Source organism: Panthera tigris, chromosome B2 (assembly GCF_018350195.1).
Source record: "Panthera tigris isolate Pti1 chromosome B2, P.tigris_Pti1_mat1.1, whole genome shotgun sequence".
In the NCBI taxonomy this organism is placed as follows: Eukaryota; Metazoa; Chordata; class Mammalia; order Carnivora; family Felidae; genus Panthera; species Panthera tigris.
Genome location: NC_056664.1, coordinates 102,167,051 through 102,192,692, shown reverse-complemented (window position 1 = coordinate 102,192,692; position 25,642 = coordinate 102,167,051). Strand labels below are relative to the sequence as shown.

At 39.7% G+C, this 25,642-nt stretch overlaps 1 protein-coding gene across 3 annotated transcripts in view; it reads left to right on the top strand.

Annotated features, from left to right (window-relative positions):
* HS3ST5 (heparan sulfate-glucosamine 3-sulfotransferase 5) overlaps positions 1–25,642 on the top strand; it is a 151,375-nt gene that overhangs the window by 41,537 nt on the left and 84,196 nt on the right. For all 3 annotated transcript variants that reach the window (XR_001509898.2, XM_007078707.3, XM_042985335.1), the window contains exon 2: positions 12,419–12,531. The gene's annotated coding sequence lies outside the window, so the exon portion shown is untranslated. The remainder of the gene's footprint in view (positions 1–12,418; positions 12,532–25,642) is intronic.

Below are 25,642 nucleotides of genomic sequence, written 5' to 3'. Positions count from 1 at the left end.
ACTGAGGCAAATATGGCAAGAACAGAAAAGGTGACAGAAAAGTTATTTCTGTAAGTGGGAGAGTGAATCCTGTGATTGCAAGTAAGGAAATGAAATGTATTTGTTTGTTACTGTCCCAGATAGTTTAGCTCAGGGCACTTGCTATGGACTGGATTGTATCCTCTACAAATTCACAATTTGCCCCCAGTGTGACAGTATCTGAAGATAGAACTTTCAGGAGTTAAGTAAGGTTAAATGATGTTATAAGGATGAGGGTCCTAATCCAATAGGATTGGTGGCCTTACAAGAAGAGCAAGAAAGATCTCTCTCTCTCTCCACGTACACACACCCAGGAAAGACCACGTGAGTGCGAGGTAAGAAGGCAACCCTCTACAAGCCAGGAAGAGAGGTCTCACCAGGACCTGACTGTTCTGCCATCATGACCTCAGACTTGCAGCATCCACAACTGTGAGATAACTTGTTAAGCCACTCAGTCTATGAGGTTTTGTTGTGGCAGCCCGAGCTGACTAAGACAACACCACAAAAGCATACCAGAGAGATTGGAATGTTGAAGCAAAGCATGCATCAGGTACAGTGCAGGATCCCAGACCAGAGTCAGGGCAGAGTTTAGATAAGACCAGGGAACAGAATAAAGACAAGACAGGGGCTGTGCATGGAGCAGAGTCTCCGACCAAGAGGCACTGAACCAAGATTTGGCATAGTGAGTAAGAGCTTTGGCTTTGAACTTAACTAGTTCAAAACTTTTTTTTTTTTTTTCCCTCTACCATCTACAAGTTGCAGGACTTTAAGTTATGTAACTACCTCATTCTCACTCTAGGACTTCACCACTAATCCTACAGTGGGGATAATAATGCCTTTATCACATAGCCATTGTGAGAATTAGATGATTAGTATCTAGCAGTGTCTGGCCCAGGCTAACTCACACCTCTTTGAATTGGTAACCACATATAGTAGCCAAAGTCCGAGAATTTGGGGGTCTAAACTGGTCTGTATTCGTGTGTTCCTACTCCAGATATTTACTGCATACTTACTATCCGCCAGGCAAGATTATAGGTGCCAGAGAAAGAGCAGTGAGGGACAAAAAAAATCTACCTTCATGGTGCTTACATTCTAGAGAGTTAATGAGTCTAATGGCAAGAACCTGAAGTTGGCAGGCTCCTGAGTCCCCAGCCATGTCCCATGTGCAAAAAGGTCTTGTTCTGGGAAACTCACACAGTCCCTGGGAATGGCTTAATATATGTAAAAAGAGACAAAATGTATGTTGCCAAATAGCTTGTCACACATGTGATAAATATTGCTAATTTCTTTTTCAAAACCGCGTGAAGGACTCTTGTTCGACCGCCATCTTGTAGAAAGCTATCATCACACTCATTCTCTAAAAGCTTTTCTTCTCCTTCTCTCTTCCCTCAAAAAAGACAGGCTTTATATAAAGATGGTGTTCTTGTACCAGAAAGAAGTATACTCTGATCTATCCATTGTCCCATAATGTTTCATTTGCTTTCCTGAATCTTGTTTCTAAGAAAGTTTAGCTTGGCAAAAAGGAAAACATATTTGAAAACAATTTGGGAAATTAAAGCTTTGCAATGATAACTTTCTGAAAGGGGCCCCTTCATGCTGACAGCTCCCTTTCTTAATGTTTGTGGAAGTCTGTGTAAGACAGTTTGGGGAACCTCCCAGTGTTGGGGTGTATGTGCGATCTACCTTTTCCATTCATCTTTCCCTCTCGATTCAGAAGGCAAGCTAAAACATGTGGACTTTGCTGCATAAATACTTGCAGAGTAGATTTTGTTTTATTTGGTACCATTTACCATTTATTTGTGGGTGTTTCACTCTTTTGTCATCCATATGCAGAGCTAATCGGAAAATAGATTTGGTTATGATAAATAAACCATTTTTGGGGGGCACCTGGGTGGCTCAGTCGGTTGAATGTCTGACTTCGGCTCAGGTCATGATCTCACAGTTCATGAGTTCGAGCCCCGCGTCAGGCTCTGTGCTGACCGCTCAGAGCCTGGAGCCTGCTTCGGATTCTGTGTCTCCCTTTCTCTCTCTGCTCCTCCCCTGCTCACACGCTGTCTCTCTCTCTTTCTCAAAAATAAATAAAGATTAAAAAAATAATAATAAAAATAAAATAAATAAATAAATAAACCTTTTTTTTGTATCTAAAAACCCATTCTCGGGGCACCTGAGTGGCTCAGTTGGTTAAGCATCTGACTCTTGATTGTGGCTCAGGTCATGATCTCCAGGTTCATAAGTTTGAGCCCCTCATTGGACTCTGCACTGACAGCCCAGAGAGCCTGCTTGTGATTCTCTCTCTGCCTCTCTCTCCCTCTCTGCCCCTCCCCCACTCACTTTCTCTCTCTCTCTCTCTCTCTCACTCACTCAAAATAAATAAAAAATAAGTAAATAAACAAAAACCCATTCTCCAAGATGCTTCTCTGCAGTTAACAGTGTAGTAAAACAAGTTGTTCCTTTGTTGCTTTGGAAATGTGTCTTATTCTCCTTTATTCTTTTGCAGCAACCTGAGTTCACATATTTATAATCCAAAATCAAAAGAGCTTAGGGAAGTACTGAGATCAGCTGCTCATCATTTTATGCCTAAATAAAAGAAAGGGAAAAGTACGAGTGTTTTGCAAAACTTCAGTGAATACCCAATTGTAGTAAATAAATAACCACTAGGAACAATGCTGAAAATAATTGGACTGAGTCGAAAATTCTTTTCATGTTTAAACAAATTTGGGATTTCTTTTCTTCCCATGTAAATGCATACATGTACAGTTTTGCCCACTACTGAAAAGTATTGCTATTTTAGGAAGTCTCCTTCTTCTGGTTTATCACATAGATCATGGAAAGGTAGGATTTTAGAGTTTGTTGCCTCTAATTAATAAATGAATAAAGATAGCCTTTCAAATAGCAAATAAACTCTTACAAAGAGAAATTCTTTTATAACTAGAACCCCTTTCACAGGACTAAGTCCTTTTGTTAGATAAACTCTAGAAGTGGATTTCAGAATAAAGACCTCAGTATTTGTTTTTATTCTTGTGAAAGCAATAAAGTGCTGACAAAGAGTACTATAATGTGTCACCCTAGTTAGAAATAAGTCACATTTAAGAGTGTTCTTTATTGCTGCCCTTAGCCAGGCTACCACTTTACAAAACAGCAGCAGGATGGTTACATTCATTCGAGCCCCACCTGAATACTATATACACTCTTTAAAAATGTCAGACCTTTAAGGATATTGGAGTGATTATAATACACTGCCATTATGTTCCCATTGGTTTAAGTCTGAAACATACTGAATCTAAAAGAGTAAAAGGGTATGTTTTTCCATTGCCTTTCATGCCATATTATTTCCTATAAAATTGCAACCCCATTTCAAAAGACTCAGCTATTTCAATTGTGATTTTTTTTTTAGATAATGAATGTAAACATGGTTTTGATCTGTACCTGTTTCTTTAAGTCTGGATGTTAAAATGTGTAATGCTTCCCATTCAGACCACAGTAGATTTGCATTATGGTTCTGAGCACAGAAGGCACGATGGGATAGGAAGATAGAACCTTCAAGCCATGGTATAGGGCCTACTTGGCTGTGAGAAGGCAGATGTGCACAGATGACTGGAACGAAAAATGGGAAGGGGGTTTGTCGCCACATTGTCGAGCAGAAGGCATGAGACCAAGATTCTCAGCTCTGGCTGCACAATAGAATCATCTTGGAGCACACCAGTTCTTGAGAGGGGGTAGCACGTAAGTTAAAGAATTGGCACGTAGAAATAAAAATAGATTTATAACCCAGAGCCTTTCTCTATGTTTTTTAAAAAGCCTGTCCATATTCAACAATTACACCTTTCTTTGCTTTTTTGGGGGGTAGGGGGCAGGTAAGGTCTACATTTTTTACCATTTACCCCAGGTAGGCATGCAAGAAGTGCTTTGTTGCCAATCTGACTCCATTTCCAGCCACAGCCCTATGGAGTTTAGCTGAACGATGTCTATACCTGAGAGTAGGCGTGCATGTATATAATGCTCTGTGTGAATGAGAAGCAAAATTAGTTCTTTCAGAAATGTTCTCTTGGTTCTGATTAAAGATAAAAATAAAAGCTGTAAGTTTCCACAAACGCTACAAGTGTTTTTTCTTGCAATGTACCCATTTATATTTTCAACAACGTTGGTTTGTCTTTCTTGAAAATGTCCTTCATTCAAGGACCACACTGCAACCGTAGATCATTTATGGATAATTTGGTAGATGACAGACATTTGAAATTACTGTGACAGGTGTTTTCGCATTGTTTTTGCTGATCTGATAAAAAGCATATTGCCAGAAAAGAGTGTGGAGAACTTAAATTCCTCAGAATCAATTTTGAAGCACCCTTTTGAAATGAGAATTGCTGTAAAGAAGCGTTTTGGAAAGAGGTGAAGGTGGGGGGAAACAGTCCTTGAGATGAAAATACAATTCAGTAAAACAATTTTACTTCTTTGATGGGGACTATATACACTGTACTTTAATTTATTCATCACTGTTATTGTCCTTGAAATTGTTTTCTGCTACCGTCCACATGATGGCCCCAGGAAGCCCAGCAGAGAGCCAAGGGAAACAATTCCACCTGTGCTCCTGGTGAACTATTTCAATATATTTGAATATATTTCAAAGTAAGAAATAAGAACTTACTAAAGAGACAAATACTGCAAGCTGAAGGCTAAAAAATAAGGAGAAAGGATCTCTTTTATATATGACGGTCCATAGGTGCCGATGTTATTCTGTAAAACCCGTGACACCTGTGTTAAGTAATTTATGTAGGAATAAAAATTGTTTTATGTAACTTTTGCTGTGGAAGGTAGCATTCCATAAGTTCATCATATATTTTTTTTTAATTTTTTTTTTAACATTTATTTATTTTTGAGACACAGAGAGACAGAGCATGAACAGGGGAGGGTCAGAGAGATGGAGACACAGAATCTGAAACAGGCTCCAGGCTCTGAGCTGTCAGCACAGAGCCCGACGCGGGGCTCGAACTCACAGCCCTCACGGACTGCGAGATCATGACCTGAGCTGAAGTCGGCGGCTTAACCGACTGAGCCACCCAGGCGCCCCCATCATATTTTTAATCTTGACTTAAGAAAAGAACTGCTATGGCCATTTTAAAAATAAGAGTTCCACTTATCTCTTTGCAAGAACTCCTTCTCTTCCTTCTGTGTCCTTCCCCTCATACCCGCCCTCCCACACCCAACTCCATCCACCCTCCCCGTTAGCCAAAGGCATTTGTGAAATATGGAGGCACTTATGTCGTGCTGTTATTTGGTTGGAATATTCTTAATAAATGCCTCCTGTATTTAGAGGTGGTTTGAGGAGGTCAGCTAATGCAATTTCACTTTGATTACTTATTTGAATTTTGGATGCAAAGAACCCTGAACCAATTCCCTGAATTTGTCATAATCATAATTTAGTTATCCACAGCTCCTTCATTAGATTTAAGGTCCTTTCAAGAGAATATTGATTATTACAGCTCTCGATTATCTAATAACAATATTCATAAGATGCCCTCTTCTCCAGCTCCATTCCGCCTGACTCACTAATAGGTACTGGTTTCCACCGTTCTCCTTTTCCAGGCACAGCATCCCCCGAGAAGTTACCGGCTCATAATGACACAGCGATATAAAGCAAGACCTTCAGTTCTTTCAGAGGTCGTTCATTACTCTCCATAAATCCTTTCTGTCCCCTTTCAATCTACCCTCATGTTTGCCATTAGAATTCTGTATCTTAAACTCAAAACCAAGCATGGCATTCCAGATCTTACCCTTCTTGAGTGGCTCCTATTACCCACCTTGGACTTTCTGTGTAGGGAGAAATGTTATGAGAAACCCTTGAGCCAAAATGTGAAACTTGTCATTCCAGCTAGATGAAATAGTAAAATGGGAACATTAATGGTAACACATGCCAACGCAAGTAAATGAATATATCTTTTAAAGTAGTTATATTTAACAATGTGTGTTATCACCAAGAGGAAAAAAAAATATATGTATTGGTCACATAGGAACTTTTCGCTCAAATAATTCATTCATCTGTTTAACAAAGGGTTTGAGAGCATCTAGAATATTCCAAACACTTGTCTAAGCAGTGGAGATTTAACAGTAAACAAGACTGACATGGAACTTACGGTCTGTTGACGATACTGACAAGTAAGGAGGCAGTGACACCCCTGTATCACAGGGACTCAGATTGGAGAGAAGAGGGTTCTACAGGATCTAGAGAAAGGATGCCGAGAGAGCGAATTGTCAGAAGAATCTTCTGGAGGAAGGTGACATCTAAGCTGAGATTTAAAAGAAGAGAAATTAGCTGAGTTGACTGGGATAGTGATCTAGGCAAAAGAGAATCTGGCCTGTGCAGGGAAATGGAAAAGGCTCTAGAGGAATGAATGAGCAGGCGCAGGGTGGAGTAGAGACAGAAGAGGCTAGAGAGCAGTCGCGCAGGGTCCCAGTCCGAGGGACACAGGATGAAGGGCAGTTTATTGCCTCGAGGTACCCTTGGGTGTGCAACTGAGGTTTTCAGTAGGCAGGGCCTGCATTGGCAAAAAACGGAGGATGATTTGATTTTGAAATTTATGACTTAGTAGGGAACTTATAATTCAGAGGTAGCTAAATCTCTTAGGATTCCTTAGCTAGTTTTCTAGAAAATTCTTTGACTTGGTTCCTGTTACATATTTACAATTCGCCGAATACTGTTGCTGTAGCTCTTTTCCTCAACACATCTTAGAGTTCTATGCCTAAAACATTTTGTTGCTGAATTAAATGTTTCCTATTCTAACTACTCATCTTGAATTTCCCCACGTTTTTGCAACCAGAAATTAGTATGTTTAAAAATGCTGTGGTCTGCCATGAAGAAGTACAAAATGGCAAATATAACAGCTTATAGCATCACACCTAGAGTTGATTCTGTGCAAGTTTAATTCCCTGCGCTTGTCAAAAGTTGTTAAAACATTGCTTGCCTTTTTTGAATGTAAAATGTGGGCAGACATGTACTAATATATCAAAAAATGACACTTTGTCAAAGAGGGCTTTCATGGGAGAATGTTCTGAATAAAATGTTTTCTTTTGAAAAGAACCCGACCTGTTTAACATTCCAAAGCAAACACAAAAGAACACATAATGCCTGAACCTACTGCCAGTCACGACTGTCAGTTTCATTTCCCCTTTCATACTTTTTTTTTTCACATTCCAAAAAACGGTTCCTCCAAAGAATTATCAGTTTTATTCCATGATAACCCTGGTTTGAAGTAAAATAAAAGTAGCTTAGACCCTCCTCGAAATGGATTCTTTTCAGACTTCCTAGCACTTCTAATGGCATGAAGATGATATGGTTGGCTATGTCTACCGTTAGACTCTATGTAATTATATGCGAAGCAACAATTCCCTTATCTATTAGGAACACTCGCTGAGGCTAACTGTAGTTCACTGTTTGGCAGATGAAATACAGAATTAAAATCTCACACTCCTTTTCAGGGTTTTTTTCGCCCCCGAGTCATTTTAAAATCTTTTAACCTAGGGAAGATGGTAGCCAGGAATGAATGGAAAACAGATGGTATTTAAAGGCCTTAGCGGGGCGCCGGGGTGGCTCAGTCGGTTAAGCGTCCGACTTCGGCTCAGGTGATGATCTCGCGGTCCGTGAGTTCGAGCCCCGCGTCGGGCTCTGTGCTGACAGCCTGGAGCCTATTTCAGATTCTGTGTCTCCCTCTCTCTGACCCTCCCCCATTCATGCTCTGTCTCTCTCTGTCTCAAAAATAAAACAAAGGTTAAAAAAAAAAATTTTTTTTTAAAGGCCTTAGCAAGATTAACCAAGCAGACGCGCCTATACGTTTACCCCTACTCATGTCTCAAATAGTACTTCCCCGTTATGATTGATTGGTGACGGAGCCTCTTCTTTGGATCTTCTGACGATTTCCGCAAGTCAGATAATGGGTGATATAGTTGGAATGTTAAACTGAAAATCAATAGATAATTGGCTTTGATCACAACCTCGTATCATCTTATCTAAAGAGCAGGGATGGCTGTCTATGTTAACGCACGTCCTTGGCGGAGAAATACACTAAGTCTAGCTCTTGAGTGGGACTATCGTTCATTGTTTAGGGTACCAGGGAGAAGGGCTGAAAGAAATAGAAACAGATGGCAGTTGAGGTAATTGAGATACGGTATAGCTTGAAGGCATCCTGGAATGCCCCCTAATAGTACTAGCGTGAAAAGAAGAGAAATATTCTGCACAACTTCATTTCACATGTAAGCTGAGCCTGCTCAGAATGAAAATTCCTCAAGGGTGGAAGGAGACGCAAAAGGTTTGAGCTCGTATCAGAGCATGGCAGGAACAGATGCCCCCGCCGGAAGGGTTCATTGGAGAGTAGGAGGTCCAGGTTTTAATAAAATACTAGAAAATTCTGTGTATACTGTTATAAGCAACTGAAGATGCCTTCCTTAGAGCTCTGCGATGGCAAGTCGGGACAGTGAGGTGCAGAGCTACAGCGTGAAGTTTTGCGTCCTGCCTCCATCTCTACTGATTACGCTGCCCTTGGCAGTGCCTTAGACTCCCCAAGCCTCACTTTGTTCACCTGTAAAAGGGGCCGGATGATACCGCCTCGTGAGGCATTTAAGCTAAGCCAGTGCCGACACGTATGGAGTAACTAATAAACTGTAGCGATATCATTAATGGATTTTGCACAGTTTAGCAGTGTTTCCAGCAGCCACACCCCAGAGGAGAATATTCATGGATGTAGTTTCTCACGTCACCAGGAAACCCAGCTCGATAGTTATTGTGGGTGGCTAAAATTCCCTCATATTCTTGGAGCCGGGAAAAACTGTTCTACGTTACCACCTGTTCTCTTGGTTCCTAGGTATATAAATCATGTGGTGTGTTTAAACAGAAGTTAAAATCAGAACATTTCCTTGAAAACACTTTCTGGTTACAATATCAGACTGACTCAAAGAAGGTTTTCTTTTCTTTTTTTTTTTTTACACAGATCGTTAACACACTTTTGAATCATTTGCCAAACACAGTGGTTTCTCCTAAATGTATTAAAGCCAAAAGTCATTTATAAAATTTAGATCCCTTTTTAAGTTAAGACACTCGTATCCTCGACTATAGGCTATTATTACCTAAGAGGTGAAAGTGCTTATCATCTGCACAAAGGTAATGCCAATGACCTATCAATCGTGGATTCTCCTACATAGTAGTCATCCTCAATACCCTAATATAAATGGCTCACTAGCAGTTACAACCGAAACCAACAAACGATGCAAACGAATCCTGATTTATCTTAATATTCAATTTGTACAGCACTTTTTGAGCTATTTTATAAATTAATTAATTTCAAAATGGATGAAGCAGTAACACTGAGGTTTAGCTAATTATGTGTGAATTAAATATAAGCATTTAAAATAACCATTTTAATTAAATACAAGACTCAGGCAACTAATCATTAAAAGTGGAATTGGTAACTTGAGATTTATCATTCTGAAACTTACTTGCACCACATTTCTAATGAATTCTTTCCTCTACTTAAACGAAAGACAAAATGCATCTCCCCAAAGTGGCAGCTAGTAAAAGGTAACCCTTTCTTGAGTCGTTGTCTGTTTGAAATTGAATCCAAGCAAAAGAAAAAAAAAAAAATTTTACTTTGCTACAGTCTCTTAGATTCAAAACTGTAGTTACTATTTGCTAAACCATTTCCAGCTTGACTTATATTTTAGTCCTATAAACATCTAAGAAAAAACATAATATCTGCAATGGCATTTGTTACCGCAAAAAAATGGATATATTTTGTAAGAAAAAATTGTATCAAAAAATTTTTTAACATTTATTAATTTCTGAGAGACAGAGAGAGACAAAGCATGATTGGGGGGTGGAGGGGGAGCAGAGAGAGAAGGAAACACAGAATCCCAAGCAGGTTCCAGGCTCTGAGGTGTCAGTACAGAGTCCAATGTGGGACTCGAACCCACAAACTGTGAGATCATGAGCTGAAGTCGGACGCTTAACCGACAGAGCCACCCAGGCGCTGCAGAAAAAAATTATACTTTTAATAGAGGAGGCTCTGAGGAAGAAAAATCTGAATAATTTGTGATTTAATTTTTTAATGAAAATAATAATGTATTACAATTCAAGAATAATGAGAAGTAATGCTTTAAAAAGTTTCATTTTATATATAGTAGCTATATACTCCAAACTTTATATTTGTAAGAACATAAAAATATCTTGCTATGTTCAAATTTGTCTATAGTAATTTGTATATGTTTAAAGAAAAAAACAGTGGCTACTTTTTAATGGCGCAACGTCACCGTCACTTAGCATAAACCCTGACACGTGGTAGATCTTAATAAACATTTTTAGATTGTGTAAATATATTGATACATTTTACAAAATACCTTTGAAAATCGTTATATCATGCCTCCTGCGTACTCCAAATAGCAGATAAAGATGAAGCGCATCGACTTAACCTTCTGAGGGCGGTATGCTTTTCCGCTGTCCTGCGATCAATTGCTTTTCTGTATTCTGGAATTAGTATAGACATTGAGAATCTGAAAGAGAGCAATGCCTCTGCTGGCTGAGAAGGAGTGATTTAAAGGCAAGTTGGCTTGTTTTGTTCCTTGTGCTTAAATACCTGCAATTACTGATTGTCACATTTTTCTTCTGTTGCAAAAACTGAGCTAATTGAAGGCACCACCCTTAGGGGATGAGTTCTGCAGTGTAACGAATGTTGAGTGCCCTCTTGAGTTTAGCATTTTAATTATTCATAATTACAGTGATTTCTGTTTATTTGAGAACTTTGGAAATAATTCTAGTTTCTGTGGTGGAGGCTTTGTTTTGTTTTGTCTTCTGTTGAGGTCAGCAGGCCTGTGAGCATGTGAGAAGTTCTCAGAAGCAACGGAATCCAGTTTTCTGGCTAATAAGTGGACACTATTGATGTGTGCCATGTTCTGAAGTAACCGAATGTACTTTTTTCTACCAGCTCTCTGGTTTCTCTAGGACTGTTTGGCCGATGATGGGATTGTGAGGTGAAGAGCGAGCAAGGATTCTAGCAGAAGAACTAGAAAAAAGATGCATGAAAGTGTGTTAATCAGAGAAGAGAATACAAGAGATTCGGTAGCTGGCTATTAGCCAAATGTATACAATTTTAAGGTCTTTTCGTCTTCTTGAAAAAGTGTGTGTGTGTGTGTGTGTGTGTGTGTGTGTGCGCGCGCGTGTGTTGCACCCTAAATACATTTGCCTACAAGGGACCCAGGTAAAGATGAATATTCTAGCCATTTTGGACAACACTAATCTTCATGTCTACTATTTGCAAATAAACATTAGTAAGAATGATGTACTGGGACTGGGCTCCTACAATCTCTTTAGATGTTATATACACTCTTATAATAGCCTGGAAAAACAAGGAAATATTACTTTAACAAAAAGAGTTTGGCACTGACAACCTGTTTTCATTGCAGTCTGTTTCATTTTCTCATCTCTTTCTTCTCCTCCTCCTCCTCCTCCTCCTCCTCCTCCTCCTCCTTCTTCTTCTTCTTCTTCTAATCTCTTAAATACAGCACTTTAGTTCTAGAGCCAAGCATGCACTCTGCAGCTAGAGAATTAGCTAGAGAATTACTCAGGTCGCCTGGTATTCTCTATTCAACTTAGGAGGAAGCAGCAATTGCTTAATATCTTCAAGTAGCTGCAAAGGTGAAAGTGATCGATATGGATAATCATCATATCGGTGGTAAAAGGCAGTCTGGAGATACACCATGGGTAGCAGTCTTAAGAAGCATACTACGTTGGGGCGCCTGGGTGGCTCAGTCGGTTAAGTGTCCGACTTCGGCTCAGGTCATGATCTCACAGTCCGTGAGTTCGAGCCCCGCGTCGGGCTCTGTGCTGACAGCTCAGAGCCTGGAGCCTGTTTCAGATTCTGTGTCTCCCTCTCTCTGACCCTCCCCCGTTCATGCTCTGTCTCTCTCTGTCTCAAAAATAAAATAAATTTTAAAAAAATTAAAAAAAAAAAAGAAGAAGTGTACGCTGAACCTCTCTCACCTAAAAAACCTCAGCAGCCAGATCAGAAGCAAGGTTCTGCTGCAGGAACATTATCTGAAAAGGCATGTTGGGTAGCCCCCAGTTTGTGAGACCATCTCTAATCAAAGGGAATTGACAATGACCTCTCCCAGGGTTAGGCTCAAATATGAGCCCTGCTGCTGTTCATCAGCAAATTGTTTCATAAAGAACCGAAGGTATCATTTTTAAAAAAGAAGGAAAGAAACGGTCTGATCATCCAAACTACACCTCTTCTTCTTCTTAGCACAACACATTTTTAACCACAGCTACTAAGGAGCAGAAATTAAACAAACAAACAAACAAACAAATACTACAACAAAATAAAAGACTAACTGGGAAATCACTCGTCTGTGTCTCCACCCCCAGGTGCCATCAAGCAGGGAACAAGCCAAAAGGACAGACAGTAGGTGAGAAGACACCATGGAATGTCCACCAACCAGATAAGCATCGCTGGATCATTGAGAAGTGTCTGAATGTAGGTATGTGCGCTGAAGACTTCTGTGCTCTCCGTTCTCGAACTTTCCGTACCCCTACCCCGTGTGTTATCCATCTGCCATCTCCTCAGCCTTTTGAAAGCACTACTTGGAGTGACACCATGCATGTGCACCCAGACACCCTTGGTGGCTCTCCCACAGGAGATCCTCCCTCCTCTCCCGGCTTTTCAAACGTTCTACAAAATGACTTTAAACTGCCTCCTGTTCCCCAGTCTCAGAATTCCTGTAGAGAAACCTTCCCCACTGACACCGAGCCTTATTGCCCAAACACAGAAAGCCTTCTGATTATCTGAAAAACCTTCCCCAAATCCTCCTTGCTGGTTTCAGTTCTGATTTTCCTCCAAGACCTAAGTCAACCTTCACCTCCATTACAAAATTGTGCTGATTTTCCATCCCAATTATGTCCTTCCTTCCAAACTGCCATAGAACTTGGGGTTATACCCCCTCTCTGACATTTGACAGCTTGTACCGTGTATTACTTTGTCTCTCCTAATGCGTGTGCCCTGTGTCCTCAGTGTGCCTATTTATTTCTGGAAAGGTGGGAACTGTTGTATTTTTTTTTTTTTTTTTTTTTTTTACCAGAATCCAGGGTGAGGAGAAGTGGGCATGTCATGAGCTGCCATGACAAACAAGGGGACAAAGCGAGATGGTTAAGAACACAGACTCTGGAGTTAGACTGCCAGAGTTTGAGTTTGAGTTCCTGCTCAGCCAGCTAGTAACTGACCATGGCAAGGGTTCTGTTTTTTTAATGTTTATTTCTGAGAGAGAGAGAGAGAGAGAGTAAGTGGGGGAGAGGCAGAGAGAGAGGGAAAGAGAGGATCCAAAGCAGGCTCCGTGTTGACAGCAGAAAGCCCGATACGGGGCTCAAACTCAAGAACCATGAGATCATGACCGGAGTAGAAGTCAGATGCTTAACTGACTGAGCCACCCAGGCACCCCAACCATGGCAAGGTTTCTGTGCCTTAATTTCCTTATCTCTAAAATGGGTATGATAATATATCCATCCCCTTGAGTTATGGTAAAGTTTAAATCAGCGAAAGAAAAAGTGCTTAGAATAGTGTAATCCATATTGAATCACACTCAAAAACTGTCAACCTGTGTAGTACTGTGTATACATGGAATAGTCCATCTCAATTAATTTTTTCAATAATGTTATAATAACACATCATTCCCATTCTAAAAAGAGGAAATCCATGGCCCTGAGACGCCAGGCCATTGCCTAAAATCACAAGAAGAGGGAGAATGACAACCAATATGTCTGACCTTAAATCCTGGGCTATTTCACTCTGCACATTTTCACACATTGCACGTTGCCTCACACCCTAGTTACTGCTGCTAAAAATGAAATGTAGAGTTTAAACCAAATTATACTGAGATTTCACTAGACGTGACCTTGAAAGATCTTCTCAACGTGAAAAGTTTTAGTTGACTGTAAATACTTTTCTTATGGGCTAATCCAAATGTGGTGGGATGGTAATTGCCTTCTTTTTTTTTTTTTTTTTTTTTTTTTGGTCTGTTTAGTTTGACTTAGAGGCTGAAATTCAGCTCAGCAAGTATTTCTGTTCCCAGGCACTGCAGGCGAAGGGTAGAGAAAATACCAAATGGGTAGTTTTGCCACAGGGTTTTTAACCTATGTGACTCGAGTCCTAGAAACAAAGTGGAAACACCTCGCACGTTTGTAAAACTTACATTCCTAGGTCCCCTTGAGATTGGTTCTTCCACATTTCCTTCCTCGCCCCCCATCATAATATGGTCTGGATACAGTACCACTCTCTACAAAAATAACACTTTGGGGTTTGGCAGAATGTGCCATTCAAGAGGAAAGTATAAAAAGTAGAAGTTTTCAAATCATTTTATTCTATTTGAAGTTATTTGGGAGAATTTTCAAGAAGTCCCGTTAAACTTGGCAGACCAGCCCCTCTTGGAATATCTTTATTTTCTAGGAAATCATCAAGTCTGGTTCGTGTCGCTGCCAACATTCCTTGGCTGCAGCCAGTCCGTTTGTGTATCTGTAGCACTTAGTACTGAGCTGGGATATAGTAGATGATGGATAAATCCTTGGTTCAATGCAATGCTGTTACTGATACGTTAAATATACTCTGCTCTCCCGGCCCACCACTGAATTACAGAATAACTTCAGAGATCCTCTGTATACCTGAAGGAACTACCTTTAGGTGAAGACTTCCCAAGAGATGGGATTAGAAGGACTAACATTTTTGAACATACTTACCTTATTCTAAGTTCTTTTTTTTTTTTTAATTTTTTTTTTAACGTTTATTTATTTTTGAGACAGAGAGAGACAGAGCATGAACAGGGGAGGGTAAGAGAGAGGGAGAAACAGAATCTGAAACAGGCTCCGGGCTCTGAGCTGTCAGCACAGAGCCCAACACGGGGCTTGAACTCACTGACCGCGAGATCATGACCTGAGCCGAAGTCGGCTGCTTAACCGACTGAGCCATCCAGGCGCCCCCAAAGACCAGCAAATGACGAGGCAGTAACGGGGACGAACTGAGCCTCCATTTAGTCAGGAAGGAGGAACTCTGTCAAAACAAGTGACTCAGGCACGTCCCATAATCTCCTCATGCCTTGGTTTTCTCATCTCATGTGATGTTATTACGAGGATCAAAATGTTTTAAATTTTATTTATTTATTTATTTATTTATTTATTTATTTATTTATTTATCTTGTACACGTTTATTCATTTTTGAGAGACAGAGGGAGACAGAGTATGAGCAGGGGAGGGGCAGAGAGACAGGGAGACACAGAATCCGAAGTAGGCTCCAGGCTCCGAGCTGTCAGCACAGAGCCCAACACGGGGCTCACACCCGTGACCGTGAGATCGTGACTTGAGGCCGAAATCAGACACTTAACCGACTGAGCCACCCAGGTGCCCCTGAAGATCAAAACGTTTTATTTGTAAAATAGCTTTGGAATTATCATTGATGCTATAAACATTAAGTTATAGTTAATGGGTTTGGAAAAAATAAACACTGAAACAGTTTAGAAGGCCCCAAAGGGTTTGATACCCCTAGCAGGTAATAGAAGGGAGGGAGAGTCAATGAAAGACAGCAAAGGCCAAAACCAAGCAAATGCCATGCCTCTGCGGGATTTTGGAAGCGGATCTAGAAAAGACTGCTCTAGTACGGATATCGATCCAATGCTGTGCAGGCATCAGTTACTAAGTGGCAGTTACTCATAAGTATGTTACATCATGTTTTAAAATGTAGATATAATGGCCATAATCACTAAAGCCAAGGACTGGATTTAGGATAAAACAGTGTAAATGAGGACTGTGCCTATGGAGCTCGTACCTTGTACAAGGAATAATTGTGTGGCCAGCTACTCATTGGAAGGATCAAGAGTAATGCTGTCCTTAAACACATGGTTCTAAAAGTATGTGTGTGCCTAGGGGCCTTAATAGGTGCCAGCCTGCTGCTTCTTGAAACAATCTCTTCAAACGTTTTCCATAGGAATTAATGGCACCTTCAAGTTGCGCCTAATGTCTGGTTTCGACCTTGTAAACGTTAAGGGAAGTAAATGTATTGGATGAGTTTTAAGCATGTGCTTCAGTTAAGTTACTATGCTAGTAAAAACAACCCTGTCTTATAAACTGTAAGGTGCTTTCCATTCTTTAGCATTTAATTGCATTCCAACTGAGCTAATAAGTCATTAACCTCAGCATCTGACCTAATCCAAGTATTTAGATGTACAAAAATTGGCCATATTTGTCCTTTTCTTTTTTTAAAGATTTTATTTTTAAGTAATCTCCACATGCAACATGGGGCTCAAACTCACAACCCTGAGATTAAGTTGCGTGCTCCATTGACTGAGCCAGCCAGGCGCCTCACTGTCTTTTCATTTGTTTACATGATAAGTTCCAGAAACCACCTACCAGATTTTTTTTTTAATTGTATTTTAACCTGAAGGACAGCAGCAACCTTGCTGATACTTTAAACAATATTCAAGAAGTCAAAGAGAAAGTAAGAAACCACTTTTAGGGGCACCTGGGTGGCTCAGTCAGTTAAGCGTCAGACTCTTGATTTTGGCTCAGGTCATGATCTCACAGTGAGATCATGTGAGATTGTGAGATTGAGCCCTGCATCGGGCTCTGCACCGACAGTGAGGAGGCTGTTTGGGATTCTCTGTCTCCCTCTCTGTCTGCGTGCCCCACCCCTCACTCATGCTTGCTTGCTCTCTCTCAAGTAAACATTTAAAAAAATAAGTAGTCTTAAAAAAAAAAAGAAAGAAAGAAAAGAAACCACTCTGTAAGTGTGCTTGTTAAAGCCTGCCTAGAGGAGGCCTCTACTGCTGAGATTGAGAATCTGTGATCAATTGCTTAATTTCATCTGACGAATTTCAACTGTCAACTATTTCTAAAGATGTAGACCTAGGCCAATAACACATTTAACTTACTTTTTAAGTAGCTTTCTTAATATTTGTAGTTTATCATTATTGTTTATTATTAAACGTCTTGATGGTAGAATGGATTGCTGGAATAATGATTGGAGTAATACAGCAATGAGTGGCTAAATGGGGGAATATTTTTAGAGCATAGTCCTAAGTTGTAAAGGTATTTTGTAAACTCTAAGTCACTACACAAATATTATTTATAAGAATAATTTTTATAATACTAAATTATGTTTTTCTGCAAAGCACTGAAATATAAGGAGGAAAATTTTCCTACTACTTTTACTTAAAAAATATTCATGAACATGGGTTCTTTAATACAGAACAGAATAGTAGCTGAGAGAAGATTCATAAAAATTATAATACCTGCTGTTACAGAGTACTTGTTTTAGGCTAGACATTTTTTAATAGATCATTTTTAGGGGTGCCTGGGTGGCTCAGTCGGTTGGGCGGCCGACTCCTGCTCAGGTCATGATCTTGCGGTCCGTGAGTTCTAGCCCCGCGTCGGGCTCTGTGCTGACAGCTCAGAGCCTGGAGCCTACTTCATATTCTGTGTCTCCCTCTCTCTGACCCTCCCTTGTTCATGCTCTGTCTCTCCCTGTCTCAAAAATAAATAAACGTTAAAAAAAAAATTTAAATAGATCATTTTTAGTCTTCAGAATGTCCGTGCAAGATTTTGTTTTCTTCATAGATCCTCTTACACAATTGGGGCTCAGATTCATTAATAAACAGATTAGTAAACTAGTAAATGGTAGTGCCATAGTTTAAACCCAGATGTTTTAGACTCCTATGCTCATGCTTTTTAGCTATTAGGGAAGCCATTTTTCTCCATAAACAATAGGAAGGAAGGAGTGAAAAAGAAAAAGTCGTAAAACAAAAACAGTAATAGTAGCTACCATTTATTAATGTGCCACGTACTGAGGTGGGTGCCACAGGGTGCCCTTTAATTCATGAACCTAATTAACAGCTCCAAAGGGGTTCATTCATCTCCGGTTTTTGAAGTAAATTGGATATTAATATTTTCACTTGCCTTGTGAGAACTTTAAAGTTCAAAGACATTGAGTTACTGACCCAAGATGGCACACCCAGCAAGTGGCAGGACCATCCTGATGATTTCCAAAATCCATATTCTTTCTGCAGAATATTACAGGCTAAAGTATATTTCTGATTCATAAAATAAAGACTCTGGACTGCTGCATGCTTATCTTTTTTTTTTTTCTCTGAGTTTATTCTTAGACTGATTTTAGTTTTGTTTAGAAATTACTGAGCTTTCGGTTTGTAAGGAGCTTTCAGAAAATTATTATTAATTCTGTGAATATGCACTGCTTTGTGTTTATCGTAATGGTGCCCAAGTTTACACTGAAGTCAGATTTCAACATTATAAATCTCATGTGCTCAGCTTATATTTCATAATCCAGAATTTCGCTAAGAACTTAAAAATTAAAACAGATTTATTAGGTTCGGGAAAACTGCCTCGCATGCATAAATTACTGCTCTGGAATACCACAAGTTACAAACACAACTGAATAGCTTTCATCCTAATCTTGCAAGAAGCCTAGAGCAGCATTTTTGCGTTCATTCATTAAACAAGTGTCTACTGATTGCTAACTATTTTCATAAACTCCGTGCTAGGGAGATTGGCAGATAATAAGAACACAAACACCCCTACCCTTAAAGAGCTTTACAAATTAATTAGGGAGAAAAGACGTGGAAACCGTTAAACAGTGAAAACTGAAGTTCAGCCATATTACAACAGTGAAATGAATCATTTTAATACAAAAAAAAAAAAAAAGACTGTTCCAGTTTCATGACTAGAGGTGCTAACTATGGCTTGAAGTAGTGAAAAAGGCCTCACAGATGGAAGGCGACGGGCTAGGCAGGGAGGATGGATGGTACCCACCAGGCAGGCCCTACGGTGAAAGTAACCAAGCAGCAGGTGCATTTATTATCCTTCAGGCTTGTGCAGGAGAACTGGAAAAGACAAGATTAGAAAAGCAGGTGAGGCCAGAGAGCCCAAAGCTTTGATTCTAGACAAAGACTGGCCTCTGGCCCCCAGGGGAGGGGGACTCATTGACAATTTTGAGCAGAGGAATGACATAATTAAAATAGTGCTTTAAAAAAGATTCATTTGGCAGGGGTAGGCAGGATGGATTGGTAGAAAGAGAACAGGAGCAGAGAAACTACTGCAATAACTCAGTTCTAAGGTGATGAGGTTCTAGACAGAAGTGACAGTGGGGTAGAAGGAAAGAATAAAGGCACGACAGAGGTGATGACCAGATGCGGGAGACAGACACAAAACTTACTAACTTCACATTCTGTTTGGGAACTTGTATAGTTTGCAAAGTGTATCGAGTTCATTGACATTATGCATAATATTCATGGTCTCAGATGCCATTGGATTCCAGGAACATCTTGCTTTTATTTACCGTAGCATTTCTTTTAGCAAACCTACAGTGAAGTCCTGATTTCCACGAGATAATAAATACTATTATAAAAATGCCTGGGAGAATAATTGTAGCTCTATGTTGAAGTAAGAAGATGGAAGCATAATTAGATGAGTAATGAAAATTCAGCCAGTGATGTTTAATATGCCCCCAAAATTCCAGTTTCCTTGTTCAGCTGCTGTTATATTTTTTTACCGCGTTGACTTGTAAAAGCTGTTAATTGATTGTCCAGAGTGCATTATTTTCATAAATGTATTGATACGATTCTCCAGTAGTTTGGTGTTTATTTAGTACCTTCCTGCCAGGATTAATTCCAGTGTCTTCAAAATATCCTTCTGTAATAACAGTTTTACTTTACAAATGGAAAAACTGAGCCATAGAGAAAGTGAATTAATGATTTATCCCAGGTAGCAGGAGAACTCAAGAATCTATCTTTCTGTGGGTCCAGAGTGGGCTACAGAGATAAAATAAAACCAGAAAGCCATCAGTACTCTTTGTAGTTATTTAGATTTAAGGAAATACCCAGTGCCGGACAAATGTAACCTTCTTACCTAGAACACACACACACACACACGCACACACACGCGCGCACGCGCACACACACACACACACACACTCCATTGCGTTACGATGATATATAATAGTTCAAAAAGCAAGTGCCATTTTAATATTACTTAGATGCTGTTTTTAATGCCTCAAGTAAACCATATCGTAGCTTCTAATATTAATTCATTCCCCACTTAGAATTGTTAAAAATATTTATGATCTGGTATAGAGCAAAGCATATTGTTATCCATTTTCTTCAGCTTTGATATAAAAGCATTCTTCAGCTGTCTTCTAGGGACGAATGTCGTCAGAGTTTGATGGTAATTTATGTTGTCAGTCCATTAAGTTGATTTTATGGCAGCCAACACAACTATTGTCCATTTATGAGAAACCCGAGGACCACTCCGGGTCTCCACGAAGGCCGTTTGATACCTGCCCTCTCATATGGCTGACCTTGAGGGGAGTTGAGTTTGGTAATTTATGGCAAACCCCATCTAGGAAGACCTATTTGCAAGATTCACTGTCATTTAGTGCTAAATGATCATTGCTGAGTCCAGAGACAATCTGAGCTCCTGACAGAGCAATCCCATAAAAAATATTGCCTACCCACCCAGGTGTCCTTTCCAATTATCTGGAGTAGAAATTAATACTTTTAAAAGCTGCTAGTTTTTGAAAGGTTATTACAATTTATTCCAGCGGTTTCTTTTGCACATTATGATGAATTAGTTTATTACGCCATTATTTTCCATGTCAGCTTTTTAGAAGATTGAACCATAATGTTGAAACATTAGTGTGAATGGCAAACATACTATTTTACAGCTGAGTAATATATTTCTTTGAGAAAAAATGTGCTCAGTTTTTAATAACAGGTAATTTTATGTTTATGCTCCCTAATGCTGTTGTCAGGTATTATTTATTTCTGTTTGGTAAGAACTGGAGAACTTTCTTTTAAAATGTTAATGGGGGTTTGGACAGATTTTAGAGTCATAGTAAGAATATATTAGTTAAAAGTAGAAAATATAAATTGTAAGTGTTTTTTCCTGAAAGCTAATATTTTCTAAGGTTTTCTTGACACCAATTTAATATATGATTACTTCCAGGGAGAGTGATACTACTCTCCATTTTTTCTCTAAAATGTAGTTGGTGGGAGGATACTTTTTTGTTCATTTTTCCAAGGTCTTCATGACTTTCAAGTTTTTTTTAATAAAGTATCTTTCTCGTATAAATGATTTAAGGTAAATGATTTATGAAGCTATAAATCATTTAATGATGTTCTATCATTTACAGGTGTCTTATAAATAATATTAAAACAGCACTGTTATATAATAATTAGCACTATGATATTTATTTTTTTCAGTCATTATTCTCTATTATATGCTTGCTAAAATAGCAAAGAAGTATAGTTCATTTCCTGTTTACCAGGTATTTAAAAAATACCCATTGTATCTCTATGTGACAAAGATTGAGGAGAAGTATCTAACGAGTGCACGTTGTACTATATTTTTATTCTTAAAGCAAATATTTTTCAAATGCTTATTATTTGCCAGGCATTACACAACTGTGTGTAGTTGGGACAAAGCCAGAGCAGCATTTTAGACATTCAGTCTTTTTTATTTCTATTACAATTATTTTTATCCCTACAGTTTTTAAAAAATACAACTCCACAAAAATTCTGAATCTTGAGTAAACCGAACATCTAAGCAAATTCAGTAACAACTTGGAAGTCTTACATTTGCTACCTCCAATCCAACAAATGTTTGCCAAAGGAAATACTGGTTTTTGTTTTCTCATCAAACACATTTGTTTCTTTAGCAAACGTTTTCAATATTGAAGTATTTATTTTTGTTGACACGACTGAAGCAAATGTTAGTTTTAGCAGAATTAAGATTCCCAACATTCGTGAGTTCTTCCCTGAGAACTCGTGCCTGAGAATTTCTTCATAATGGAGGAGATAGGTAAAAGAGAGTGCCAGCTTTCTTCTTTTTTGGGGGGAAGGGATGTGATTTTTGTTGAAGTATAACACGTATACAGAAAAAGATGCACAAATAATAAGTATACAGCTCAATGGATTGGCCCAGAATGAGCATTCCTGTGCAATCAGCACTCAAAGCGAGAGGCAGAAATCACCAGCATTTCAACAAACACCGCTGTGTCCTCTAAGTAACCATTCTTCTTACTTCTGACATCAGAGATTAGGTTAGACTGTTTTTTGAAATTTGCGTCGATAAAAATCATGATAAAATGATAACTTCTTTTGCTCCTCATAATTTTGTGATTCATCCACACGGTTGTATGTAGTTGTACCTTGGTTTCATCACTGCATCGTATATTCCATTGCTTAAATATACCGTATTTTATTTACCCAGTCTACTATTGATGATCATTGGATCAATGGCAGTTGGGGGTATTACAAAAAAAAAAATGCTTATATATATATCATATATAAGATATATCATATGTAAGATATATATCATATATATCATTTGGTGACAAATAAAAGCACTTCTACTGGGTATATTTCTAGGGGTAGAGGAGCTGGGTCTCAGGATGGGTATAGGTTCAGCTTTCATAGATACTGCTGACCACTTTTCCCGAGTCCTGGGAATCTCTTATGCTTACTAGTTATTTTCCTTTAGACCTTAAACTTAAAAAATAATTGTAGAGAATTGGAGTAAATAATGTCTAGGTTTGTATGAGGCCTAAAATACTGTAATTCAGTACTTGTTTACAGAGGAGAGCTTTGGCATTGATTTTAACAAAAAGCAGATAATGAGAATCTGCTATTTGGTTTTCCATTATATTTCTCCATTTGCATTTGCATCTGGATTTGACTGTTAATGAACCTGAGCATTCACATTTTATGCTAAATAATGAAATTACAGTATCTGGTGCAGAAAAGCTGGAAAGTTTTCTGGTGTGCCCAATCATATTTTTCCATGGAATATAGAATATCTCTTGCCAGGCTGATGGTAATGACTAGCCAAATGCAAAACAGTACCTCTCTTCAACGTCCCTGGTTATTTTCACTGGAGTAAAGAGCGCACGGGTTGTGTGGATGCATCCCTCGTGGTATTTCACACAAAACAAGTATTCAGTACATTTTGTTGAACCCATTTGTCTATTTTGTTGGATGGGGTTTTTTTTAGTGGGGGGGGGGGGGGAGCGGACATTGGGGGTTTTATATAATCTTGGCTCTGACAACTGACTCTGGCCAAATTGCTTATCTCTCTTTGCCTTATTTTCTTCATCTGTAATGTGAAGAAGATAAGAGTTCCTGCCTCACAGATCACTGTGTGAACAAAATGACTGCACATGTGAAGCACTTTTCACAGTGCCCGTCCACAGTAGATAACCCAGGAACTATTGGGTATTGTTGTTGTTTTAACTTTAAGATGGGTATTCTTCCAACTTCTGTCTAAAGATAGTAACGTTTCTGTTGTTCATACTTTCTGATAGGCAGACATGCTCTAAAATCAATTAGAACTTGACAACTGGATTTTATTCCCTCTTTTATTAATGTTTCCACAAATGTGTTTGAGTACCTAGTATGTGTTATGTACTACACAAGACAGGTCAGACACCGCCCCTGGGCACACAAAGCTGACGTGGCTTGCGAGTCCTCAGGCAGTTAAAGGGCAGTAGGACAAGGCATGATGGGGAGGTTCACACAGTAGAGATTGCGCAGCAGGGCACTTCAATCCGTGAAGGCAGCCTGGAGGAAGTGACGCTGCACTGATAGCTGACGGAGGCACAGGAGCTGACCAGGTGAGGGAAGAGTAATAAATATACGGGGACAAGAGCATACCAGGCAGAGGACTGAAAGATTTTCAGAAAGACTGAACTCATAAGACTACGTATGGGGAAGAGGAAAGGAAAAGTGTCAGGAAGAAAGAGGGAAGGCTAAAAAGGCAAGAGGGACCAGCCCATTAAGGCCATAGGAACCGGTCTTTGGACTTTGGACGTTATCCTGAAGGTAATGAGAAGCTGTCGAGGTTTTGAGTGTCTGATCAGATTTTCGATTTGAGTATCAAGATCAGATACTTGGTGCACAGTGAAGAATGGATTGGACAGGAACATAACAGGGGGCAGGAAGACCAGTTAGGACGTCAAGACAGTGAACAGGGGTAGTGGGCAGCAGTGGTCTGCAGGTCTCCGCAGGAGGATGTGTGATACAAAGTATCACACTTGGAAATGTAGAACGGTACCCATATCCTTGCTTGGACAACGGGATGGATCGTCATGGTAGTGAGCAAAGGAAGCAATGCAGAAGGAGGAGAAGGTGGAGGCAGAAGACAGATGCGCTGCACCGGGGCATGTTAAGATGGAAGTGAGGGGCGCCTGGGTGGCGCAGTCGGTTAAGCGTCCGACTTCAGCCAGGTCACGATCTCGCGGTCTGTGAGTTCGAGCCCCGCGTCGGGCTCTGGGCTGATGGCTCGGAGCCTGGAGCCTGCTTCCGATTCTGTGTCTCCCTCTCTCTCTGCCCCTCCCCCGTTCATGCTCTGTCTCTCTCTGTCCCAAAAAATAAATAAAAAACGTTGAAAAAAAAAAAAAAAAGATGGAAGTGCCTGTGTTGTCTAAATACCGAAGGCCCGTAAGTGTTGAATAAATAGCTTTGAGTTCAGGAGAGAAAGCTTAAATGAAGATGTCGCTAACATGGTCATTGCAGCAGCCATAGACATAGGGCAGGTGGCTGAAGCAGGCTGAAGAGAGTGACCGAGAACAGAGACCTGAGGAAAAGCCATATACAAGATACAGATGGGAGAACCTCAAGGGACACCGAGAAAGAACAGCCACAGAGGTGGTGGGAAAATGTGAAGAGTGGAGGTATCATGATGACCAGTAGGATGAAACGTTTCCAGAAGAAGGGGAAGTAGGTGTCAGATGCTGTGGAGGTGTGAAATAAGCAGGGTACTGAGGAGCGTAACCACCAGATTTAGCAACAAGGAGATCTCTTAAGAAGAGGCTAGCTTTGAGCCAGTGAGGGTGCAAATAACAAATGGAAACTACCTAAGAGCTGATGGCCTTCCAGATGAGTATATTATTAAAAAGCACGTCACATGACTACATTAGTAAGACAGTTGCACTAAGACCTGCTGAATCCAGATTTTTACAACTTAAATACCAGAACTACAAAATACGTACCACTTTTGATCATTTTTTTTTTCTTAATGGGTTCGCATCACTGGTTTGACATGTACCTTTGAATCATAGAAATGTTCTGTAAAAGAATACGAATCTTATGCCCTCGTTGAATTGTTAGAAATTTGCCTCTTAATGAAACTCAGCTGTGAATTCTGAAGAAACAAGGAATGAACGGGGCGGGGAGGAAATTCTCTTGGGTTAAGTTCCTTTTGAACACTTTTTGTTAATGTGGGAAAGAGGTAGGAAATGAAAGCATACCATAGAGGAATTCCAAGTGGAAAAACAGTTCCTGCCCTTGCATGTACATATATGCAGAATCAAACTCAGAGAAAGGATAAACTCCAGGAGGAAAAGCCAGTGATTCATTATTTTGAGTTAAGAGGGGACATGCTATAAATCACAAGCAGGAAAAGCCCAGTGCTGTTCTCCCTGCTCTGTTCCACTGTTGAAAATTAATTTTCCCCAGGATTTTTTTTTTCCTGGTGGCTGTTATTTACAGTATTGTCCACCCAGCCCCGCTCGTTCATTTACACAGGCCGTCCCTGTTGGTGCACCAG